A 25,973-nucleotide genomic window follows, 5' to 3' on the forward strand; every position below is an offset into this window, starting at 1 on the left:
AGGGCATTGTTACTATGACCTCCTGTATTTACACTAGTTCAAAAATCAACATTGAACATCAGCCATATGAAGGTAAGAAAAGTGAATGTGAACAGAGTTCTTGTCTTCAGTGAGCTCACAGCCCAGCACTTGTCTGGGTGGCCCAAATGTTGGCTACCCAGGCATACTGGGTAGAATAATACCCCCACCCCCAACCTAATTTCCAGAACCTGGAAATATGTTTCCCTACATGCAACTGTTTATCAAAGCCATCTTGTTGACTACTGCGCTAATGGTGTCCCATGTCACCCATCTGGCTACTGGGCCTATTTGGACATGCCACTGCTGGTGATATTCATTACAGTTTACTCATGAGGATACTGAAGTCTGAGCAAAAGAGACTTGTCCATGGCCAGGTACTTAGAAGTAGACATCAATCCAGAAGAAAAATCCCATCTACTCCTTTAATGGACATGTAATGATTGTCTAGGATGTGCAAGACTCTTCAGCTGCCCAGTGTGTGATTCTTCTTCCACCCACCTCCTCACCAATGATTCCTAATACCGAAGGACCCTCCCACTTGTCCCCATAGCATTATAATGCTTTGAATGATTCTTATTCCTATTCACTAATGACATATTGCAAACTCAGAACCACTTTTACTGAGAAATTCCTTTCCTAATCATGGGAAAGCACACAATTCTGGGCACTCATTTTGAAGTTCAAAAAGGACTTGAAGGTCAGCCCTTTGGGACCCAGAAACCACAGACCAGGAACCACTGTGGATCTGGGCTTGGATGACTAAATTCTGATGTCATGGCTGCCCCTCTGAACCATAAAGCTAGCAAGGTCTGCTGCTCATTTGGGTCATCAAATATGAATACATCTTCATTTTCATTCTCTCTCTCTCTTCCCATCTCTCCAACCCTCCCTCCCTCACTCACTTAGAGAGCACTATCACAGCCATGAAACCCTATCCAAATGGTTTGAGGAGAATTAAACAGGTTCCATGCTGATTAAGATTTTGGATTAAGAAGGAAACAGGAGAAAACTATGATGAGGTACAAAGTGCGCTTTGGAATCTGAGTTACTGCTTCTGGGCTGCAGGAATGGAGATGAAAAAGGCTCAGGACAGCAGCTGTGGGAATGGAGGGCAAACATAACCAATGCAAGGGCTGACTCAGTATTTTAGGACTGTTCAGTCCCATGTCACTCATGCCAGGGCTGGTGCATGAAACTAAAAAGGGCAGTTTTCTTTCCAGAAGACAAAGGTGGAATTGTCTGCCTTTGGGTAAATAAAAAGGTCCAATTATATAATATGGAATGAATCAATAAACAAGTGAAAGAGATACCACTAACTATTATGATTTTGCCAGTCTCTATGATGGGTACATCTCATATGTGATCTGTTTTAATCCTTGTGACAACTCTACGAAACTTGCATTCATATCCTCATTGGTAGATAAGGACATTAATGGTAAGAGGGGTGAGAGGGACGCTCTTATGTGCTGGACACTATACTCTATATGCTAAGGAATTTTTAATGAAATTAATTTAATCTTCATTAAAAAACAAGCAGAGCTCATATTATTCCCATTTTTCATATGCAGGAAATAAGGATTCAAAGAGGCTTTATAAATAAATAGTAAGTAGTCATGTGAGTCCTAACTTTGTGCTCCTATCTGGCGGTGTATCTCTGGGACATCTAAGTGGGGATGCCTTGCTGAAAATTTTAAGTATGCCCCCCAAGAGCTACAGATAGAGCTGTAAAACAGGGGAATTTTAAATTAAAACAGAGTCTGAAACGTTGAATTGCTTTCATGTGGCCAACTACATGAAGGAAGAAATGGTGGTGATAAAAATGTGATGAGGTTGTAATAAATGGCAGTAGCCAAACATGAGCTTTCTCCTCTTTTGAGACTCCCTGCAGATCCAGTGAGCCCTCATCTTTGCAAGTCTCACTTCTTGCAGCTCAGTCTCAACTCATCCCCCGGAAATTGCAGCCTCTTCGAATTATGGACACCTCTGTCACCACAGATTCATAGTGAATACTCCTGAAACAACAGCCTATACTCATAGTCTTTACTTACTGACCTCTCATCAGTCCTCAGGCTGACTGAACTTTTATTCTCATCATGCATCTGACACCACACTCACCAGGGACCCCAACACCCCCATGCGCATTGACTGTGCCCAGCACATAGACACCTTTCAGAATTGCTTTTGCTCGACACTGCTGACTATCAAGTCGTTCTTGAAACCATATTAATTACAGGTTTTGGTGATGCCATTCTCCCATGTTTTTCCTTTCCCTTTGAGTTATTCTTCCTGGGTTTTTCCCAAACTTCTCTGTCCACGTTTTAGGGTTAGGGGACACCAGAGCCCAAAGGAGAAGACACCCTTCTCATTTTTCTCTGTTGTCATTTCATTTCTTCTAATGGCTTCAGCTATTACCTAAGCACATACCTATAACTATGAAAGCAATATCTATCTATATCTGTATATGTGTGTATATGTATGTGTGTGTATATATATACATTTGTGTGCATACATATATAGTTATATATATGTATATAGAGAGTTATAGTTATATGTGTAATTTCGTACCAGACATTTCAACCAAGACATCCTTCAGGCTTCTCAAACTCAACCTGACCAAAGTTAACTGTCCTCACCCTACACCTACTTTATCACTTGTATTAGTTTCCTATTGCTGCTGTTAACAAATCACTACAAACTACTTGGTAGTTTAAAACAACACACATTTACTACTTTACAGTTCTGAAGGTCAGAGGTCCTAAAATCAAGATGTCAGCAGGGCTATGTTCCTTCCAGAAGCAGAATGTTTCCTTGCCCCTTCAGCTTGAATTCCTTGGCTCATGGCCCCTTCCTGCACCCTCAGGGCCAGCAGGGTATTATCTTCAAATCTCTCTTTCTCTCTCTGCATTCTACTTCTGTCATTGTATCTTCTTCTCTGACTTTAACTCTCTTATTTCCTTCTTATAAAGACCTTTATGATTACATTAGGCTTAAGCAAGGATAAGATAAGCAAGGATAATCAGGATAATCACCCTGATAAGCAAGGATAATCACCCTGTCTCAAGGTTTTTAACTTCGTCACATGTTGAAAATCCCTTTTCCCATGTAAAGTAAAAGTTACAGGTTTGGGGTATTGGGACATGGACAATTTGGGGGGAAACATTATTCTGTCTACCACACCATCTCTGCTTGCTTTGTCAGTAATGACACTATTCTTTATCCAAACTAGTAACCTGCAGTTACCCTTGGCATTTTGTTTATCCCCTCCTCCCACAACTAGGTCACTGCCAAATTCTGCAAGCTCCACCTCCTAAGTCTCCCTCCATTACTCTTCTCCACACCCACTTCCTCTAGTGTCCCCGGAACCTTCTCTGCTCAGGTATACTTTACATAATTCAACTCTGGTACCAAGCCTTGATATAGAAATACATAAACTTTGGATATGTTTAGGAATTTTTTGTCATTTTAATAGGAAAAGAATTGCCACAGGGATCTAGATAAGTACCGTATTTTGCTGTGTATAATGTGCACTTTTTTGCCCACATTTATGAGGGGAAACTAAGGATGCACATTATACCGAGGTAGTACTACTTTGTTACTGGCACATAAAATTCTTGTATCTTATATCTGTTTTTTGTGTTTTGTAATTACATAAAATTTACATAAAATTTCTTGTACCATAATTTATTCAAAAACAAATGCTAAAATTCCTTTATAATACAAAAAACAAGTACCTAAATATAAATAAAGAAAGAATTGAATTAAAAAATTAAAATAAAAGATTTTTTTCCTGAAAATTTGGACCAAAATCGTGGGTGCAGATTGTACATGGCAAAATATGGTATTCTCTTAAGAGGATACTGTGTCTGAGTAGCAAGCCCCATGGGTGAGGAACCATAAAGATTTAGTTTTGAGTTACAGCTTGCCACTTCCTAACCCCAGGACATCTGCTGAGTTTATTAAGTTTTCTAATTCCTGGTTTCTTCATCTATAATACCTCACTTGAAAGTTATTCTGAAACTTGAACTACAATGATGTAGATATTTATACTGTTCATATGTAAGTTGTTAATAACATACTTTGACTCAAAGGACAAGTCATCATATAAGCATAGTCATTTGCAGCTTGGAAACATTTTAATACTCAACTCAGCCCTGGCAGTCTCAGGCCAGTAAGTGTCAAGTTGTCGAAGCATCAAGCATCAATGGAGCTCAGCTACTTATCACCAGACAGGGAGCAACTTCCTACTAATTCTTACCCAGGGGTAGATTCCACTTTTATTTTTATGCAATTGCAGGGTGAACTTTAAGAAAAATAACATATACATTATGAATACAACAGACATTCTAAAAGGGATGATTTATTTGGAAAAAATGAAATCACAAAAAAATTGCAAATATCTTCCTTCATAAATATTATAAAATCACATCAGCATGTGAAAAAGGTTTGGGTAAGTGAGTAGCCAAGAAGATTCAGCTTTGGCAACTTCACAGTAAATCTTTTTCTGCTTTGTCTACTGTTGTGTAAAAAATATCCATAGTTCTTATATTCTTAAACATCGTGGTTACTCCACCCCCAATGCATGTAAAATAATGTCCCTATTTGCAAAATTGAGGTGCTAAATATACTACCAACAAATGTTACAAATAAATGTCACATGGATTCTGTGGCTTGTTAAGCATTAAACATTCCTGCTACAAATTCATTTCAGTCCTGCATTAACAAGAATCTGACTGGTATGGGGACTCATCCTAAATTCCAAACAGAGCCATGAGGAACAGAAAACATTTGCTCCTTCAAGAACTAGGTACATGTACCAGGAAACAGTTGAGCTTGTGGAATTGCTACACATACTGGGAAGTATGATTGAAATGAACAAATAATAGGTCTATTATTTTTTAAAATGGAACTTGTGGAGAGAAGTGCTGTGGATGCTGTTTTACTTTGCATAGATCCATTCTTCAGAGCCAAAGCACCATTCCCTGGAAGATGAGAATATCGGCTACACTACCCACACCACTACCCCTCATTGGGGATGGCCATTGGCTTCAGGAAGCTGCCTCCAGCATGGTTATGTCCTCTCCCATTGGATCTGCCACCAGCGCTGTGCTACAAACACCCAGCCCCTTGCCTCAGTTTGGAATAACTCTGAAGAGCCATCCTAGCTTGTGTTTCCCAAGGATGAGCTGAGGCATCACTGGGGGGCAGCTCCTCCCTCTTCCCAGTCCTGCCTGCCTCACTCTGAGACTACAGGTGTAACTCCTGGGAGCGTACCCCAATCAACCTCACCCCAGAGTCTATTTTCAGGAAACCAGTCCAAGACAATCGACACTAGAAGCTGTCCTAAAACGCAGACTCCAAAAATGAGATATGCAGGTGGATTACTCAATGGCCAGTTGCAGAGAATGTTAAATTCTTAGCCACAGGAGATATCCTAAACAAATTAAGGGTTGAAGAGGAAAGAAGTGTCACTGAGGCAGGAGTCAGGGCTCTGACTGAGCCCAACAGCATGGCCTCCAACTCATCCAGGGTGATCTAACTATTGCAGCTGCCAGGGCCTAGCAACAGAAGCCAATGCTGAGCCCCTAAGGAAGCACCAGCCCTCAAGAACAAAGCAGCCACTTCAAGGCAAGCTAACTGCATTGTTTCACAGTGTATTCTATACAATTCTACCCCTTCTACCATGGAAACACCAGTGATTCATATTGACTTCGGTTAATCTATTTTCTGTCAATGGGGTTGCCTTCCCTGCTGGCAGAGCTTTGGTCAACAGAATTATCTAAGAACTCACAGAATATTTGACCCACCAATATGGTGTTCTATACAATATATTCCCAGATCAAAGGTCCTGTTTTCTAGCAAAAGAGGGACAGCAGCGGGCATACAACTATGAGGATCCCCATTTCACAATGTATGCCACCCAGAAGCCGTTGGCCCCATAAAATGGTAGAATGGCCTCTTGAAGATGCAGCTGGGTGCTATCTTGGAGAGGATGCCCTGCTAAGATGAGGTACCATTTTCAAGGAGGTTGTCTACCCCCTAAATCAATGATCTACATATAGTGACATATTCTCAATTGGTAGAATAATGGACCTAGGAGCCAAGAGATGGAAGCAGAAGTGGATCCAATTATCATGATCCTCCATGACACACTGGGAGGATTTATGCTTCCCATCCCTGAAGTCTTAGGCTCTACAGGTCTAGAGTCCTGCTTCCCAGAGGATGAATACTTCCCCCTGGGAACATATTAAGTGTCCTACAGAACTTTGTGCTCTGGCTGCCACCTGGTCACTTCAGGGTCCTCATACCAAGAGAAAAGCAGATGAAGAAAGAAGTCACCAAAACTTATAAGAGTAATTGATATGATCATTAGCAGGAAGAGGTTGCTGAGAAGTCACCTGTCAATCTGTCAATTCTTGGTTGATAATCTTTCCAACTGCTTTAAAAATATTTTTTTCATCTTTGCTACTCTGAAGTTTTAGGTGCCAATATTTTTTATTAACCTTGCTTGAAGTATACTGAATCTCCTAAGATGGGTACTTGTATTTTTCACCAATTTTAGAAAGCTCTCTGCTATTATCTTTTCAAATTTTGCTTCCTCTCTATTGTCTCATTCTAGAACCACAATTAAACACATATTGAGAAATACAATCTAGAGTCCACATTAGACTAAACTTATGCTTTGGGGCTTTTTGGCCACAGAGGTGGAGTTAATTCTAGACATGAGTATAAGTAGGCTAATGGTTAGACATTCTAAGGGGAGGTGTATTCTCCCCTCCAACACCCTGCCTGGCTTCTCCACCAAGAACCAAAGCCAAAGTTGTGAAGCATATAAAATTTATACTGTGTGTGTGTGTGTGTCATTAAAAATAACACACACACACACACACACACACACACTAATTTTTGTAATCACATCCCAGTATGCCCAGGTCCTGAACTTTGTCTCCTATGCTCTGTCCCCCTGGTTCATTAAAACTGAGAATGTAAGACCTTCAGAGTTCATCAGAGCAACTTGTACTTGTTCATACCTCTGGCATCATAGTCTCCTGTATTTTTCATACTTTACAACAAGCTCAGTTGTACTTTTACAAAATGACTTAATCTCACTCTGTGGGTTACTTCTCTGCGAATGGATGTCTCTAATTCCTCATTTTTGTATCATTTCTGAAATGTGCAACTAATCTATTCTGATCTTCAGAAGATGTGACTTAGAAACTTTGCTCTGCCATTTCCCAGCTCTACAAACAGGACATTACTTCACTTGTCCTTGTCCCTGCTCCCTATCCATAAATAGAAGACAAGATGGTCTTACTTCACAGGGCATAGTGAGGACTAAATGACTTAATGTCTATACATGTGCAAACTAGGGACACAATCTTATTTACTCTGAGCCATGGTGTTAGATTAGAAGGAACTCTTTGTGTCTGCCCAATGCCTACTGACCAGATTCCTTCTCTAGCCATCACAGACCTGTTGAGCTGCACAGTGACCTCTATCCACTCACTAGAACAATTAGTGGAGGGGTCACCATAGCATATAAAGTAGGGCCCTAGCAGGTCACCGTTGGCAGAGGACATCTTAATTTTCCCAAAGGTGAAAGAAAGTGAGGGCACTGCAGGGCATTCATGAAATGTTTGTTGACTTTGCAAGTTTTTCCCAAAAGCTTTTTTATAAGATTCTATTTTCTTTTCTTTGTTTTAAAAATATATATATATATTAAACAACTGAAGTTGCACACATTCCTTGTGTGTTTTCAGATCTGCTAAAGGTTCATTCTCATGTTAGGGCTTGTTGGTGCAGAAATGACCACGCTGTTCTTTTCAAACCAGGCCAGCCTATTCCCATATCAAGAGCCTTCATGGAGTGATTAATGTTCCCATTGCATCATCTTGACTTAGTTCAAATATAGATGAATGCTAAGTACATGCAAGGGCTTTTCATTCCCTAAGACTTAGCTTAAAAGTCAACTCTTCTTTGCAACTTTCCCTGACCTTCCCTACCATCCCAGACAGAGTTAGCCACTTTCTCCTCTGTGCTCCCGCAGGACTTCATGCAAACAGTATCTTAAAAGATCTTACCACTTGGCTTGGTGACCTGGCACTATTTGTTTACATGTCCCAGGAGATGTTAAGTCCCTTAAGAGGAAAGGCCATGTATTTTTCTTAACATAGTGCCTACCACATAGTAGGTGCTCAATAAAGGTTTATTGAGTCAAAGAGAAGGTTTTAAAGTTCAGTTATATTACATGTCCATGATAACAGAGTACTGCTTAACTTCAATGAAACTAAGATTAAAAATGTCAAAATAGAATTATCAAATTATAGTTGAGACAGTACTTTTAAAAATGGACCTGGAAGGCTTTGAGGTATAGTTCCTGAACTCCATTTAGGAAGCTTAATTGTGAAGTATTTTTTAAAAGACTTTATTTATTTCTTTTTTATTTATTTCTTTATTTTTTAATTTATTTATTTCTTTTTAGAGAGAGGGAAAGTGTGGAAGAAAGAGAATGTGAGAAACATTAATGTAACAGAGAAACATCAATCAGTTGCTTCTCGTACTTGCCCTGACCCATAATCCAGACATGTGCCCTGACCAGGAAGTGAACCCGTGACCTTTTGGTTTATGGGGCCATGCTCTAACCAACTGAGCTGCACTGGTCAGGGCTGGGGTGTTGTTTTAAAGAAGGAATTAATTTCACTGATCTACAGTGACAGCACAAGAAAAGGACTTTGAAATCATGCAACTGAGCAATGTCTATTTCCTTTCCCTGCTTTGTCTCCTTCACAGCATTTACCATGAGTTCAAATTATATAATTTTCATGTTTTCAGGCTCCTTTCCTATCTCATCTGTTAGATTATAAGGTCCAAGAATGTTGAACCCTTGCTATCGTGTTCACTTTGTGGTCCTCCCTCCTAAAATAATGCCTGAGGCATAGCATTTTCTTAAGAAACATTTGTTGGATGGATGGATGAACAGATAAATGGATGAATGAATAATGAGTGAATGAATGACTTGTGCAGGAGTGGAAAGAGACTTGTAGGACTTAGATTCAAGTATCCTTGTTCCCAGCCAAGCATCCCATCCTTTTTATCCCAGAACACAGTCCCATCCTTATGTGAAATAGTGCAAGTCCCTAGAATTGAGCCTCAAAAATCTCTATTCCTTTTTTGAAATTTCTATTGTACATCCTCATTAGATGTCAGTGTAGGATGGCATCAGTCAAGCATTCAGAAGCATGAAATAGATGATCTAGACCAAAATTCAGGAATCCACGGGACCCTGGCCCAAATCTATTCCCAGTTTCCTCTGCAACATTGGTCAAATTGCTCTCCTTTTTGAGTATGTGACTGTCGTACTTGTATAGTGAGTTCGATAAATGAAACAACGTGGTACACTTTCTGATTTGCAGCTCTGACACCCTGAGATTATAAGCTGGGTGTGGTGGTAGAGGCCAAGGAGAGGGGATCTGTCCTGAACCCCTACAGGGACATACCAATTCTTTGAATAATTGGCTCAAGCTTCAGCTCAGCTTCAAGCAGAGAAGTGTTTTGGCACTTTTATAAGTATTCTCACTTTATTAATTTGAAACTTCAAGAAGATTTCTAAGTGGTAATGCAAATGGCCTCTGATTAATACCGGGAAACATTCTTTGAGCTTCCCATGCATTACCATCTGTAACTGTAATTGTGTCTTCAAAGAAAATGTACCTCTTAATTACAAGGTCACGCACGGAAAAGTAAAACTGAATCTAGCCTGTGGAATGAATAAGAGGTGTGTGAGTGCCTGAGGTGTGTGCGTCGTGTGCATTTCATGTGCATTTGCCTAATTTTAAGAAAATGAGTCAGGAGTCCTTTAAAATCCTTCCCAAGATTGCATGACCAGAATTATACTAAAAAGTTTAATGAAAACCCAGAGTTAAGATAACCTAGCAAAATCAATTTCCAAAAGCTGCCTTTGCAGCTGAAACATTTCAACACCTGCATTTAAACCTTCCAAATGCTCATCTGCAGTGAGGTTGCTGGTGTTTCTTCCCCTGGGAAGGGAGCTTAGGGGTCCCTTGAGGAGGGTGACTATGAGGTAAGGAAAGCCACATGGTCTGGGTGTCTCATCCATGAGTGAATCAGAGAAAGTCACAGCACTACAAGTCCCTTAAAGTGTCAATGGGAAAACAACTATAGAAGTATTTTGGTTTGCAACCTTTCTCTGTACTGTAGCCCCTTCGAAAAAGTGGGGGGCGGGGATTAGGTCTGGGACTTAATATAAACCATTTCCTGTTTCTGGCCTCAATTTCCTCACCTGTGGCCTTGAGGAGATGTGAGGGACACGGAATGGCTTAATCTGAGCACTAGTGAATTGTGAGAGCGACTCCCAGCAGTGAAGACTGTGGAGGTGAAAGTCGGCCTCCTGAGGTCAGTAGGATTCACTTTCCTGGGCAAAGAAAAGGCATGTCCCCAACAAGTGGAAAGGGTTGACACACCTAAGATTCACCAGGGAATTGGGTGAGTTCATGGTGAGTGGGGAGAATATCGGCTGCAGCTGTGGGAATGGCCCCACGGTCCTCTGGACAGGGTCCTCAGAAGAGGGTACAATGATGCTGGAGCCTTCCAGTGAAGCACTGAACTCACTCTTTGGCCCAACAGACCTACCTACTCTCATTTGCTGAGCCCCATCTTCCTGCCCCAGCTCATCACCTTCCATAATTAGGAAGAAGCATTCATCTGAGCCAAATGGGTATTTGGCAGTTGCTACCATGGAGTTTGAGTTTGAGGAAACGGACATTACCTGGGGGCTCCTTCAGGGAGTAAGTACAGTGGGAAGACAGTAGGGATTTCCCTTCTCCTCCCCGCCACTCCGATTCCTATTCTGCTAAGGGTTGATTTCATAGACCTCGAAGGACTAACTCAGACTCTCCCACTCCTCCCCTCTTGGCTCAGCGTCCTCAGTAACAGCAGAGTGCCAAGGCTCTCATTGATGTTTTGGGCTCCGGGATTCCCAGGGAGCAGAGTCAGGACCAGAGAATAATCCATAGTCCTCATGGTGGGTGGTAGGCTTGGCTGCCCACCTGCTTTATGGGAGCTAAATCAGGCCTCTCCGAATCTGCAAGTGGCCCCAGAGCCACCTCCAAGGTCTGTGTTCACACTGGGACAGCCCAGCTATGAATGTTCCAGAACAAGAGAAGGTGAGTTCACCTAGAACTGAGACCTTCAGGAACTTACATGAGAGACGCAAATGCATTCAGTTTCTGGCCTTACCTCCAGACAGCCTAGTGCTACAATGAACCTCAAGGTCAGACTATCTATGAAAATGCCATTGGTTCTTCTGAGCGGACCTAGAAAAAGAACCACACTAAAATGACCAGATGAAGCTGGTTTTGATCCTCGTGGTAGTTTTCCAACTGGTTCATCTGAAATTTTTGTTACATATTTCCCCAACTTCAAATTCACTCTTAAAAGATAACTTTCCTATGCTTCAGATGCTAGATGTCTGCCTTTAAGTGTCTCAGAAGCCAATATCAACCAGATTAGGAACATCCGTTTTGATTAATTTGAAAATGGGTTGAGCTCGTGTTCTGCTGCCTTTATCCTGCCCTGGAAGACCCCTGACCACTCATCCATTATTCTTCAGAATATGACTGAGCATATGGTCTCCTTTTATGCCAAATCTAATGTTACAGAACAAACAAGGGGGGCCTGGGACTATATATAAAGAAGCCCCCAAGTCCGTTATGTATGCTGCCAGAGGACAGACGTCTCTCAATGCCAGAGATTTGTGAAAAGGAAAGGAAATGTTTATTTAATGCTATATAAACTTAAAGTAGGGACCTAATGTCTTCACCAAAAACCCTAAAGTCCCTTAAAGCACCCACAAACAGACACAGTCCTTCCTTCCCCCTTTGCCTAGTCCAGAGTACCGTATCTCCTAAAGCTGTGGGGGTCCCCACTCTGGCAAAGGCACATGGTCCTCTCTCCCTGGACCACGGGAGTCCCCACTCTGCCAGAGTTGCGTGGTTCTCTCCCTCAGGGTCTCGAGAGTCTTCACTCTGCTAAAACTGTGTGGTTCTCTCTTGCAGGGCTGTGCATGGTTCTCCTCTTCCAGGGCCGTGGCTGGTTCTCCCCCCTCAAATAGCTGCAGCGTCTCGGTTTAAATCCCGGCGCCAATCTTCCTCTGAAGCCCCATTTCTGGCTCCTTTCACAATTGGCTACAGCTGCCAGATTCTGGGCAGGTGTGGCCCTGTCGTGTGGAGCCAATTTTCTCCAGGCTCTTCTGGATCTTATTACAGATCCCTATTTGAGGCTCCCCTCTTGGCTGCACCCCTGAACTACACCAGTTCCTTTAGTTCTTCCTCATATTATTCCTTTTAGAGCCATTAATTGTTTCTGTCAACCCTTCCCTAGATCATGTCTAAATTTCTTATTTTCCAAGTCAAAGTATCCCCCCAAAATAGCTCCTATGGCTAAAATCAACTGTATGAGAATTAGAACTTCTAGCAATGAAAAAAAATCTTCTCTACCCTGCGTCTGATACATAACTTGTGATCCACTGTATCTTGGAGCTCTTCTTCTTATTAAGTAAACAGTATTTCCTCATTCTGGAATGACAACTTTTGTATTTTCCCTAGTGGCCTTCACCTATCCATTTGGCCAGCCCCAAGCATCAAGAAAATACCCTAATTACAATCCAGCTTTTCCCAGGGGCTTGTTTTCATGTCAGTTTATATCAGAGGCTAATATAATGACTATAGCTGCCATTCAGGCATCTAAGATGTTACTTAAATTCCTGAACACTCAGACTTCCTCCAATTCACTCAAAGGAGAAAAGAAGAGCCCTGGAGAGCCACCAAGTACCCAGCCAAGTTCAGACTCAAGTTTCTGAGACCACGTGAGCCCATGAGCAGCTCTGAAAATGAGCACTTTGGTCTCAGGGACCAAGGGATGAAGAAGGGGAAATTTTGACTAGCAGGAGAGAGATGGTGATCTGCTGAGGGTAAAATGGACCTGTCACTTCAAAATTGTCCCTTGACAACTAATAATAAGCATGGCAACATGATAATATCACTCTACACAGCATTATACCACGAGTCCTTCCTTCTCCTGGGAACCTTGAGTTTATTACAGTCACTTTGGTAATTAACCAGGCTGCTGATGTTAGGTAGACAGGGCACTGACCTTGGTATCAATTTTCTGGTGCTATCATTCTTTAGGGCTGTGACCCTGGACAAATCACCTTATCTCCCTGAGCCTCAGCTCCCTTATAAGGATGATGGGTATGACAATACCTGTGTCACAGGGTTGTTGTGCTGCTCAAATGGGACTCAGGATACAAAGGCACTTTGGAATGTCAAGTGCTACATAAACTGAAGGTATTATTATTGCTAATAACCGTTATTATTCCATTATCCCTGCAAGGCATATAAAGGGATGACTTTTACAACACCCATTTTACAGATGAGAAAAGAGAAGTGCTGAGGCCCAAGGGACTGTAATGATGGTAAAAATCATGAGTTTCAGAATCAGGTGGACTCAAATCTCATTTGCTGGCTGTTAGACATTGGGGTGGTTACTTAACTTCTCTAGACTTCAATTTTCTTCTATAAAATTGTTTGTGTGTATTTTGGGGGGGAGAGTAACTGCTTGAAATAACACAAGTAAGATACCTGATGTATTATCTAGCACTTGAAGAGTGTTTATGAAATGGCAGCTGTTGTAATTATTGAGCCAGGGCTACCCTACAGAGCAGCCTCGTTTCAGCCATCCTTAGTTATTGAAACTTTTAGAGCTCTATTTAATTAATCTATCTTGTCATTGTTTCTGAAAGATCGTGATGTGCATGGCCCTCAGCTACTTTTACTTCTCAAATCAATTTTTTTCTTATAAAACACTAATAAAAATTAGAAAGGCAGGTACACAAGAGAAGGTGTAGGAGATTGTCCCTTAGTTTGACAAGCATGCACAGTTTTTCCTTCAGATATCTATAGGCCCTTACAGCAATGTTTAATGACCAAGTTAATTGACATTAACTATATTATGTAAAACAAAAGGTTTCCCCCACCATTTAAAAATAAGTTTTTTTTTAAAAAAGGAAAAATGAATGTGACATGAAACATGATAGCTGCAAGCCAGAGGGCTTGGAAGAGAGTGACAGGGTATCCCAACCTTCTTCCTCTGGTCTTTCCAAAACATCAGAAAGGAAGGAAGGCCTTAGCTGAGACTGGATGAGGGTAAGGACAGCCCACAGTTCTGGGCACTGTGACTCTCAGATACCATTTTTTGACTGTCTGGGTTCCCCACACTTGCCCCACATGCTAGTGTGAAGGAGTGAAGCCATTGGTTGGAGAACTCTGGGTTGCCAGTAAGAAAATTTCATTTAAAGCCTGTTCTGAACTTCCTGGAGAAAGGGGACTTTAGTTATCAACATCAAAACACAGCCCAAAGCAAGGAGCCCCACTCTGATCTGGGCAAAGGAACTGTGTGTCTCTGTGTGTGTGTACATGTATATGTGTGTGTTTGTGAGTGTGTATGTACACACAAGTCCTTAGAACATAATCCTCACTTAAAATGAGCACCATAAAGTCTTTTCCACCTGCCTCATAGACAAGTTACTGGACTACAAAATCAGAATGGACTTATAGCTGCTAAAAACATTCTTCTTAGGAAATCAGGAGGCTGGAGGTCTTAACCACAATTCTGTGCCCCAGAGTCTTTGATTTAATTGGTCTAAAAAAAGACCTGGGTTTGGAATTTTTGCAAGCTCTTCGGTGGTCCTAAGGGGTAGCTGAGGTTGAGACCCATATGCTTTCTACTTTGGAGAACTCAAGTGGAGTCCTTCCTAGTCTCTGCCTTCAGTACCTCCTTTCCCAGTGGGCATGGGAAGCCTGCAAATAAATTCTTACCTTAGAATGTGCCAAGGGCTGCAGGGCAATTCTGTACTAGAAGCTGGCGAATTAAATAAAGAGAAGGAAAACTTTCTCTGTTAGAGCAGGTTGTTCAGGGATGACTCCACAAGGGCTGTGCCGTGAACATTCAATTCAGAATAGACCAGGCAGAGCCAGGGAGGCCTACTATCCCAGAGAGCAAACAGTCAACCCAAAGATGCAGTGTTACAAGTGGGGAAACAGATTGGGGAATTTTCCACATCTAAGAGCAGAAGTGATATACACTGCAAGATGATGTGGAAAATGATGCCGAGGAGGCAACCTGACTTGCATTCTTGCTTAAGAGGAGAGAGGCACTCCCAGATACTTTATGGAAGAAAAGATCCGAACAATGGCCAACTGAAAGAAATAATGTCAAAGACAGTTAAACGTTATGGACTCCATGGACTCAAGTATCTAGAGTGGATAGTTGATTTGAGTCGTTCTCCAGGTGTGGCCTTCCTGCCAGCATCATCAGCACCACCTGCCCAGGAATGCATTAGAAACACAAATCCTCAGGTCCCACTCCAGAAGTACTACATCAGAAACTCTGGGGGTGCACCCCAGTCTTCTATGGTTTAATAGACCTTCCAGGTGATTCTGATGCCTGCCACAGTTGGAGAGCTATTTACTGGTTTCTGGAAAGTCCCCAGAGGGAGCTTTTTTTTTTTTTCCTGCAGGATACAATTCACAGAGGATGACACAAGAAGGGGTTCTTGGAAAGTGCATTTTAGTTACTGGCAAATAAACATGGGTACTGACATATTCAAGGGGCCTTAAGTCATAAGGTGCTTCCCCTTGTGGAAGACTGAGCTCTGCCAGCAAAAACAGTGCCTCCTGTTATAGGACAGGTGCTTCTGCCTGACAGTGGAGAGTAGGAGGCCTCACGCAGGGCACCAGGGCAAGCCTGGGACCTCCCCCAGCCACAGCCTGCCAAGCATGCCTATGGGTCTGGAAATCAGGACAAGGCAAGATTCCCACGTACAAAATTAGATCTTGGAAACAGGTTAGTTATCTTGGACACACTTAGCACAGAGGAATGTTATCACTATACAGATCTACACATGGATCTATATGAAACTGAACTGAAACCATACAGTCTCTCAAAGAAAAAGCCACCAGTCAGAGAGAATAGAGGAATTACAAGATGCCTGCGGTATTCCTTGTACAGAAAAGTCAGGATCTGGGTTTCTGTAGATTGTCTGAAGTCGACCTTTCCCCCCAAATCACCACATTCTATTTCCCCTCTATTTTGGGTAAATATGCAGCCTCCAGGGGACACTTCCAGCTGTGTAGGCCTTTTGCAATCACCTGGGGAAAGGAAGTCACACAAAGTCCAAGAGCCAGCAGCCAGTTGCAGTATTTTATTTTTTAGAGGTGGACTATAATTACCCCCACAAAATAAATGAATCAGCAAAGCACTATGGTGTTGCATGACAACTACAAAGGAAGCCCTGGAAGTTGTGTAAATATTCTTCTCCTTCGGCTCAGTCATTAACTTTAAGCACTCGCTGTTTTGCTACCTCCCTTTCCATGTTAACCTGCCACTTCTGTGGCATAGGGAAAAAACACAAGAGGTTTAGAACTGGATGGACCTGTGCGGGTCCATCACTCACCATCTGGGTGACCTTGGACAGGTCCTTTCATGTCTCAGAAGATTAGTTATCTATGGAAGAGAAAATAAGAACCTGGCATTTTTGTGAGGAATGGGAAACATGCACCTCATGAGAAACTAGGGGACCAGTCCATGTGGTCGGTACTTTGCCCTTCTTCGAGGTCGGGCCGAATACCTGAGACCATATATGTGAAAGATGCTTTGTATGCGGTGAATGGGTTACACATGTGTTGGTTGTTACTATTCTTTCTCTTCCCTTTCCTAATTTTTACCTCCAAGCCTTCATTTATCATAGTTTTAGTTTTTACAGGAATTGCACAATGTTAGCTTTAAAAAACCCACCCACCAAGTATCCTGCCCACAGCTGGGTGTGTCACATGCGTTATCTCATTTAATCCTGAGAGTAATAGGTTAACTCTCCTCCTGTTTTTCACAGGTAAGCAAAGGCAGCTCCAAGGACTGACTGGCCTGTAGGTTTGGGTGGAAGCTTCACAGTTGATTATTGTTAAGACTTTAGCCTTTGAGCCCAGCTCAGTCTGATGCTCAGTCTTGGCTCCCTGGAGAGGCCTTCAGATCCTTATAGCCCAATTTCAGTGTTATACTCACAAGAGACTTCTCCAAGGCCACAGAGAAAATGCAAATTACAGTAAGTGCCAGGGATACAACTCCCACCTACCCACGCTCAGGCTCCAAGTTCTCTGTTCCCACAGTGTTTCAGTCACACTTGCCTATGCCAGGAGAGCCAAAATCTAAATTCTCCTTTCCCGAGTTATCACCCCGAATCTTTGGTTTGACAAAACAATCACCCCACAAACACAAGACACCAACACCTCCTTCCCTACCACACACAATAAAACCCCACAAACACAAAACACCAAAAACTTCTTGGAGGAGGTTACTTTCTTTCTGGAGTTTCTAACCCCAGAGTGGGATGGAGAGCATGGTGGGGTGTAAGCAGGAGGAGATCTTTAGGGACTTAGATCCTGTTTAACCATCTGCCATTCGTTTAGTCCCTGAGGCTATACTACCCATTTAGAAAGATTAAAACCAATGGGACTGGGACAGAGAAAGGGGAGCTAAGGGGAAGGAGAGAGGGGGGTGGAGAGAGGAAAGTGGAAATCTCTAAGCATTAGAATAAAGAACCTAAGATATCACTCATTCTCAAACAGGTCTCACTTCTTAAAGACAAGCTGCTCCTTGGGAAACCACAGGCAGGAGAAAGCAGCCTGGGTGATGCATTGTGTGTGTGTGTGTGTGTGTGTGTGTGTGTGTGTGTGTGTGTGTGTGTCCATGAACCTGGTTTTTCTTTCCAGCATTCTCAGGTGCACGGGAGGCCCTGGGAAGAGACAGGGCTTTTTCAAAAGACGCTTCCACTCTGTAATCCCTGTGCCTACAAACCAAATATTGATCTATTTAGTAAATCAGCCTGTGGGAGGAGAGATTGTAAAGCCCTGTTTACTCAGCAGTTGGGCCCCCCTGACAGCTGTTCAATGGGGGATTATGATGTCACAGTGGTGAGTACACTATAAACAAGGGATAGGAGAGAATAAAGCATAAAAGGAAGCTGTGGGGCTCGTTACCAGGCAACACAAAATATGTAATCTGAAACCCGACAAGCATGTAAATTTCCCTGCAAGCCTCCCAGATGTCCTCACTTTATGGCCAACACACAGTTTCAGTTTCAATTTGTTTATTTGCCCTTCTCCAGTCACAAATGAGGAGCTGAGAATGTTGAAGAAGAGAAAAGAAAGCAGAAAAAAATGGGAAAAAGAGGGCTTGTGTTTTCTTTCTTGGATGTAAGCAGTCCGGGGAAAGCTCAGAAGGTTGCTCTCTCGATTCAAAAAGATGCTGTGGTCACTGTCCCAAGAGAGAGAGCTAAGGCAGATCAATAAGCCAATGGCAGCTAAGAAAGTGAGTCAAGGGAGAGACAAAAAAGAGAGAGAAAAGGAACCAAAAGAAGTGAAAAGGTGGAACTGGTTAAATGGGAGAAAGAGAAGAAGACTCCATTGCAAGGACAGCCCCCAGAAGCTAGAGGGGCCCGGGAGTTCCCACTGCCACAGCCCCACCTAGTGGTTGCCCCACATCGGGCATACTAAGGTGATGAAGCCCTCCATAGCTCCCAGCAGCCCCTGCCTTTCTGTGGGCAGCTTTATCATAAGAAAGCCCTGTTTACTCAGGGCTTATGATGAGCTGAAACCATCTCCCCTGTCCTAGACACTTCCCCTCACACCACGGGCAAGTACACCTCGGCCCACAGAGATTTCGAAATGATGACCAGGATACCGAGTATTCTTCTCCTAGATTCTCATCCCAGCAATAGCTCTCCTTCCCAGTGTTTTTTTTTTTTCTAGATGAAATTGTTTCTTGCTCAACACCCTGAACAGTTTTCAATTTGTCCATGTTCCTCTTACAGTCTAGGACTAAACTGGACACATATCCTCTCAGGTGAGATCTGACCTCACAGGACTAAGAAAGATCAGCCAGAACTCCCCTCCTGGCCTCCCTGGCCATGGCCCTGTCTTTGGAGAGCCATGGGGGTGTGCTGGAGCAGGCTGGAGCAGGCTCAGGAGAGCTGACTATTAACTTTTCAGGAATTCTGTAAGCTGTTTTTTAAGCCACTGACAGCCTGAAATCTACCATGGTAACAGTATTTACACCACAGATATTGGCAAACAGATCAGGACTTCCCGGCCCAGCCCCATTCTCCAAGAGCTAGTTTACCAGCATACTACTATTCCTGACCAATCACATCCAACTTCTTTGGGGATTCAGTGATTCCCAGAGGATCTGCAGAAACCTATACCCAGATAGCTCTACAAACCACAGACCTCCATCCAAAAACTACAAAAGAAGAGACTGTTAGATCTAAAGAACATGGAACAGGATTTCAATTCCCCTTGACCCTCTTCCATCCACAGCGATCAATCACCTTTGCTGACTGAGAACAATTCTCTTGGGACTGATTCACATTATGGCCACATAAGTTTCCACAGGACACTACAGAGACAGATGCTGAATGACCAGGTTGAGGAAAACAAAAGGTTCGCTGAACTGAATTCTGGATGCTGCCGCTGCTGCTATTGGCACAAACACAGCAGCTGGGACAATCAATGGCTTTTCTGCAAACGTGGGGCTTCTGTCAAAGTTTTTTCTTCTAAATGCTAGTAATAACTGTCTAGTGACAAGGCTGAATTCCAGTCTTCGGCTCAGCCACCCCCTTGGTGTTTGAGAGGAAGCTCCTTTCTGTCCCCCTCTGGGCCTCAGTGGCCCTCTCTGTCAGCAGGGAGGGTTAAGTCTCAGGAGCTCTAACTCTAGATGACGTTTGCAGGTGGCCCCAGCATGGGCCACAGCGCTGATATCCTTACAAGCGTTGTGAGCAGAACTCAGCATTGGGTGAGCAGGGTTTTTCCGCAAGTTAAATTTCAGTGTGGACTTGCTTGCTGCTTCCACTCCTCCTGTTGTCCTGGGGATGATTTGTTTGTTGTGACTCTCCTCGGATGCACTACAGATGCGGATGAGATTGTCCTTGATATTGCAGCCCTGGGCCATGTTATCTCGCAAAGAATCTCACCCAAGTGCAGGCTAATTTTAAGTCACTTCCCGAAGCCAGACACCCAAGCCTCAGATAGAGCAGAGGTCTGAGGAAGCCTGGAACGCTTCCATTTCTCTGCAAAGATCTGCTCTTTCGCTCTTACCTGAGACTTTCTCAAGAGAAAATGGAAAAAGGATTTTTTTATGACAACCTAGAAAGCATGTCAGTGCTGCTGTTCTGCATCCTCAGACCATATTCCTTTCCAAAGCCCAGGTTTTAAAGTAAGAGTTCCACAGCACTAGCCAGCTTGCTCTGATCACCTCTTCCATCAAGGCTCTGGGCATCCTGGCCCCCTGGCCAGCATTTCTACCCTTCTTGGGCCCACTCCCTGATCGTTCTCCCCAGCATGCCCCTACAGCTTGATTCCTGTGAGTGTCTGTTCAGATCTGACCTCCCAGGCTTCCTTCTGACTGCTTGCATAAATAAATGGCAACCCTTCTACCCATCCCTCTCTAGTCCCCTCCCAGTTTAATCCATCCATGTAAATTGTGACTATTTGACCATGATGGATTTACCTGCATTGAACCTTCCCCAGAATGTTAGCTCTATGAGCACAGGTTTTGTTTTTTTTCAATTCTAAATCTCCATTGCCTGGGATAGTGCCTGGCACCTGACAGATACATTATAATATTAGATTATATTAATATTAATTATAAACATTATATTATTTAATAATAATATAATGTTAATATTATAATTTATAGTATTAATTATTAATGTAATATTATTATATTTTATATTATAAAATATAAATATTTATTATAATTAAATATTTGCTGAATGAATGAACGAATGGGCAATCCTCATTATTCACAGATGCTGTGTTTGTGAATTCATATGCCCCCTAAAATGTATTTGTAGTGCCAAATCAATACACACAGAAATTTCATGGTCATTCTCAGACACGTGTAGAACAGTGAAAAATCTGAGTTACCCAATGGGCCTGTCTCCAGGTGAGGTGGAGCAAGGTGCTACTCCGTCTTCTTGCTTTCAGTTCTCACATTGTAAGCAGCTATCTTGTTTGCAGTCTATTTGGTGCCATGTTGTTCACATCTTTGTGTTTTTTTGTTGGTGATTTTGCTGTTTAAAGTAACCTCCCGAGCATAGTGCTGAGTTGCCGTCTGGTGTTTCTAAATGCAAGAAGGCAAGGCTGCGGTCGGCACCTTGCAGAGAATACACATGTGTTAGATAAGTGTCGTCCAGGCATGAGTTTTGTGCCATTGGCCTGACTTCAGTGTCAATGATTCGCAATATTTATTAAGTAAAATGTCCTTAAACAGAAATACACATAAAACAAGGTTACCTAATGATCAGTTGATAACATATGCTGTGACCAGAGGCTCATAAGAGCCATGGTTTAGTATTCCCTCATTCAGTGTTGACAGTGTTAAACCATAACTACCAGTAATTATGCAAACCATTGATACCTGGGTTTGAATCTTGAGCGTAAACCCATTCACAGCAGTGGTGGTCTGACGAGTGACTGTCACTCTCTGAGTTTTAGGTTTCTAATCTACAAACTGGGAATGGTAGTACCTATCCTCACTGCTGTTCAAAAGAATAAGTGAGATCATCAATGGAACAAAATGCTTAGGATAGCGCCTGACTCACAGAGGGTAGACTGCAGACAATCTCTCCTCTTGCCCCTCACTGATTCATATACATATTTGCCATCCACAAAGCATGCACAGTTAGCCTTCTTGTGTTGTAAAAAGCATTTATTCCCGCATGTCGTCCTCAGGACTTTGAAACCACTCACTGTCTGTCCTGATCATTCTCCTGTTGTTGGGCACTGAGCTGACATCAGATATTGAATTATACCATGAGCAGCCTTTTCTGTCAAGGTAACTATTCCTCCTTCTGAAGTAGTTTATTCCTTACAATAAACTTCCAGGAGCGGAATTACTAATTCAATGGGTACGAACAATTGTACGGCCCTGAGCTCAGGTTTCGATAGTGGCAATTAAAAGATACTTCCTGGCAGACGCTCAGTTGTGGGTGTGCGTATGGGACCTAGAGGCTCACCATGTGACCCACCCATCTTCCTGTGGTTTTCAACTTCTCAGAACATTCAGACGTGGGACAGGCTTGGGTGATCATCTCATCATATCAAGGAGGGAAGTTGAGATCTGAGAAAAGAAGTGAGCTGTCCAAGGTGATATGAACAGTCAGCACCAGACAAGGACTGGACCCCAGGTCCACTGGCTCTCAGATCAATATCCCTGGTCCAGATGCAAAGTAATGTGTTCCTACCAGGTGTAGTGAATACTGCTTCCTCAAGCTTCTAGGATCTGTTGGCTCAAGGGAAAAAATGTGATGGTGTTCGTTTCCCACTCACAAATTTAAACATACTGTTCTGTTTATTTCTTCCCTTTAACTTCTGTGCTGACATAGTGACAAGCAGGCTAAAGAAGAGGGTCTGTGCTCTTCAGTGTCAGAAAGACCAAAGGCACATCTGAAGCTGACCAGCAGAGCTCTGTCCCTGCCCCTGTCATTTAAACTCTTCTTGACTGTTTCCTGTAGGAGGGACAGAGACTGCAACTTCTCCCCTGAGACTGTGAAGCAAATACTGAGCCATGTTTTTCTGATATGAAGATAGTAGGTATATATATATATATAAACAATCCTGACAATAATTAGTGGCTCCTAGAGAAGGACAGGGCCTCGAGGGGTCATAGGAGTCATCTGTTCCATTAGCACAGTTTTCAACCCACTGCAGAACTTAGCCGTCTGCTTCACCTTGAAAAGCTCCTGATGGTGTCAAAATAGAACAGAAGTAGAACAATTCAGGTTTTACATGGAACTTTTCTTTCTTTCTTTTTAAAATATATTTTATTGAGTATGCTATTACAGTTACCCCATTTTTTCTCCCCTGTATTCCCCTCTACCCTGCACCCTTCCTCCCACCATGATGCCCCCTACCCCCTGCCCCCAGCTGAGTTCATGTCCATGGGTCATACATACAAGTTCTTTGGCTTCTCCATTTCTTATACTATTCTTAACCTCCCCCTGTCTACTTTGTACCTGACATTTATGCTTCTCATTCCCTGTACTTTTCCCCCCTATTCTCCTCCTCTTCCCTGCTGATAACCCTCCATGTGATCTCCATTTCTGTGATTCTGTTTCTGTTCTAGTTGTTTGCTTAGTTTGTTTTTGTTTTTTTTTTAGGTTCAGTTGTTGATCATTGTGACTTTGTTGTCATTTCGCTGTTCATATTTTTTTATCTTCTTCTTTTTCTTAGATAAGTCCCTTTAACATTTCATATAATAAGTGCTTGGTGATGACGAGCTCCTTTAACTTGACCTTATCTGGGAAGCACTTTATCTGCCCTTCCATTCTAAATGATAGCTTTGCTGGATAGAGTAATCTTGGATGTAGATCCTTGCCTTTCATGACTTGGAATACTTCTTTCCAGCCCCTTCTTTCCTGTAAGATGTCTTTTGAGAAATCAGCTGACAGTCTTATGGGAACTCCTTTGTAGGTAACTATCTCCTTTTCTCTTGCTTCTTTTAAGATTGTCTCTTTATCTTTAATCTTGGTTAATGTAATTATGATGTGCCTTGGTGTGTGTTTCCTTGGGTTCAACTTCTTTGGGACTCTCTGAGCTTCCTGGACTTCCTAGAGGTCTATTTCCTTTGCCAGATTAGGGAAGTTCTCCTTCATTATTTTTTTCAAATAAGTTTTCAATTTCTTGGTCTTCCTCTTCCCCTTATGGCACTCCTATGATTCAGATGTTGGAACATTTAAAGATGTCCTGGAGGTTCCTAAGCCTCCCCTCATTTTTTTGAATTCTTGTCTCTTCATTCTGTTCTGGTTGAATGTTTCTTTCTTCCTTCTGCTCCACATCATTGATTTGCATCCCAGTTTCCATCCTGTCACTGTTGGTTCTCTGCATATTTTGCTTTATTTCACTTTTCATAGCCTTTACTTTTTCCTCTATTTTGCAACCATACTCAACCATTTCTGTGATCACTCTGATTACCAATATATTGAACTCTGTATCTGATAGGTTGGCTATCTCTTCATTGCTTAGTTCTATTTTTGGAGCTTTGATCTGTCCTTTCATTTAGGCCATATTTTTTGTCTCCACATGCCTATTACATATCAAGGGGCAGAGCCTCAGGTATTCACCAGGACAGGGGAACTCACATTGCTGTGTTGTGGCACTGTATGTGGGGGAGGGGTCCAAGAGGAAACAATGCGGCTTGCTTGGCTCTCGGCTGGCTTTCAGTCACTTCCTCTGCTACCCACAAGCAAATTGGGCCCTTCTGGTGCTGATTCCCAGGTAGGTGGGTTTGTGTACATTCTAGAGCACTGTGGTCTCTCCAATGAACACTCCTGTGAAGCTGGGAATTTCTCCCACCACCGCAGTTCCCATGGGTTTTCATAGCCAGAGGTTTTGAGGTTCTATTCCCCCATGCTGGAACTCTGGATTGTGCAATCTGTCTCACTCCCCAGTTGTTCCTCCTGGTTTATCTTCACACCAATGTGGAACCACACAGTCTGCCAGCTGCCACCTTCATGCATGTCCTCTCCACCCAGGCTGCCCATCTCTGCACCTCCTACCAGTCTGGATGAATGTTTCTTCTTTAATTCCTTGGTTGTCAGACTTCCATATACTTCAATTTTCTGGCAGGTCTGGTCATTTTTTGTTTTTAAATTTGTTATTGTCCTTTTTTGGTTACGTGAGGAGGCAAAGTATATCTACCTACGTCTCCATCTTGGTGGAAGTCCTTACATGGAGCTTTTCTGATTTCAGAAAAGACCATCCTTACTTAATTCCAACCAAGAAAAAAAAATCCCCAAACATTCAAGAAACCAGTCTCCATGCTGGGCTAAGAAAGCCAAGATCCTCAGGTTGATATTGAGTAAGAGGAGAGTTTCTCAGAAATGTGTATCTCACTCATTATGATCTTGGGTTGGGATGAGATGATGGCCTAATCTACCATCAAAATTGAAGTGACATTACAACAGACTTCTCACCTTTTCTCTATAGAAGTTTGCAGCCTCTGTTTTGCCCGAAACTGTCTATCTTTATAGGTTATAGGAAGGAAGGAAAGAAGGGAGGGAGGGAAGAAGGAAGGAAGGAAGGAATGAAGGAAGGAAAGAAGGAAGGATACCCTTTGAGTTCCACAGAAATGTCTCATATAAAAGAAAATATACACTTACCATAAAAAGAAATATGTATCCTATTTTCTTAATATTTTGTAAAAAATGTTTTCTATTAACCAAAATGAAAGCCTTCTTTCCTTTCCATTTGGATATGATTAAATGCCTTTTATTCCTATCAGCAACTGTTATGCATATCTTGGATAAGGGGTCAACTTCTCCATGAAGCCAGTTCTGATTTTTCCATAAAGACACTCATCTACTCTAACATTGGTACAAGAATATTAGCCAAGATTTTAGCTATGTTTAATAAGGACCCATCAGCAACTATGTATCTAGCATCCACTGCATACTTAGCCCTATGCTAGGGAATGGGAGATGTATAAAGACTTGAATAAGAATTTCCTCAACTATGGTTTAATTCCTACTTTATGATAATTCCACCCTAGATCCTGCTCTTGATGATCCCAGAAGGGAGATGGACAGGCAAGCAAAAATAAAATTTTGTGTGATGTGATAGAGCAAGAGTAAAAAGAAATCTGTTATAGAAATAATACTACAAGGCACAGAATTATCAGGGAAGTGGAAGTGATCATAGAAGGCTCTGCTGAGGAACTGGCCACTGACTTAGAAATTTTGAAGAGCAACAAAGAATGCTTCAGACTAACAAACATGAAGAGGGAAAAGATACGGCAGCCAACTGGAACCTTCAATGTAAAGGCCT

The sequence above is a fragment of the Phyllostomus hastatus genome, unplaced genomic scaffold (assembly GCF_019186645.2).
Source record: "Phyllostomus hastatus isolate PE091 unplaced genomic scaffold, TTU_PhHast_1.1 phas_contig_34, whole genome shotgun sequence".
Classification (NCBI taxonomy): domain Eukaryota; kingdom Metazoa; phylum Chordata; class Mammalia; order Chiroptera; family Phyllostomidae; genus Phyllostomus; species Phyllostomus hastatus.